Source organism: Pan troglodytes, chromosome 3 (assembly GCF_028858775.2).
Source record: "Pan troglodytes isolate AG18354 chromosome 3, NHGRI_mPanTro3-v2.0_pri, whole genome shotgun sequence".
Lineage (NCBI taxonomy): Eukaryota > Metazoa > Chordata > Mammalia > Primates > Hominidae > Pan > Pan troglodytes.
Window position 1 is genome coordinate 172,769,091 of NC_072401.2, and position 1,155 is coordinate 172,770,245.

Consider the following 1,155-nt stretch of genomic DNA (forward strand, 5'->3'; position numbering starts at 1 on the left):
TTTAATATGATTAAAAGACTAATGTAACATGTATTTTAATTGTCGATATTTGTACTAGACTGGAAATTGTTTATTTCAAGCATTTAAACATATGTTAAAATATTTTGATATAAACTTGGAAATGTATGAGGGTATACAATGTTTTCCAAAATTATTTTATGGGATGCACAGAACTATCTTTTGAAGACCGCTGATAAAACATGTTACCAAAGTGATTGGACTTAAACAGGAGATAAAATTATTTCATGGGAACAAAAGGAAAGAAAGGAAGACTAGTTGCAAATGGAGCTGTGGTGGATGATGAGGGAGGACATTTTAAAAAAAATTGTCTTTTAGCTATAATGTTTTCAATGAAATCAGAAGCTGGGATGCAGGGAGAGCTTTTATTTTAGTAAAATAAGTCACAGTTTGGTTTAGATGGTTAAGAGAAAATAAAAGAAAAGTGTCAGCATTGGGAAGATTTAAGGACTACTAGGGACTATTAAAAGATTGATAACCAATATGGTGAAAACTTTTGTGTACTGAAAATACAAAAACTAGCTGGGCACGGTCATGCGTGCCTGTAATCCCTGCTACTCAGGAGGCTAAGGCAGGAGAATCACTTGAACCCGGGAGGCGGAGGTTGCCGTGAGCCGAGATTGCGCCATTGCACTCCATCCTGGGCGACAAAGTGAGACCCTGGGCCCCGACACCAAAAAAAAAAAAAAAAAGAAAAGAAAAGAAAAAGAAAAAGAAAAAGAAAAAGAAAGAGATTGTTAAGGCGAAATGCAATGAAACAGCAATAACACTAATGCATGTTTTATACAATGTCTATCGTTTTCAGGAGCAGTTCTGAGAAACTTAAGTTTAACCCGTGTAACCCTTAGCACACAGCCTGCTACCAGAGACACCTACAGCAGAATGTAAAGACGGCTGAAATGATTCAGATACAGGTAGAATTTTGTGGTGTGTGTTTTGTGTAATATAGGACAAATTGTACCTGATTCTCTTCCAAAGATTTCATTAACAAAGATGTAAATACTTGGGCTGTGAAGTAATGTACAGCAAACTCGTGCAACTGTCATTTTTTGAGAACCCACAAAAGAGAGACTTCAGCAGCATGGTGGAGTTCAAGTCAGTGAAATGAGAGAAACTGAAAAAGGGAAAGTCATCATA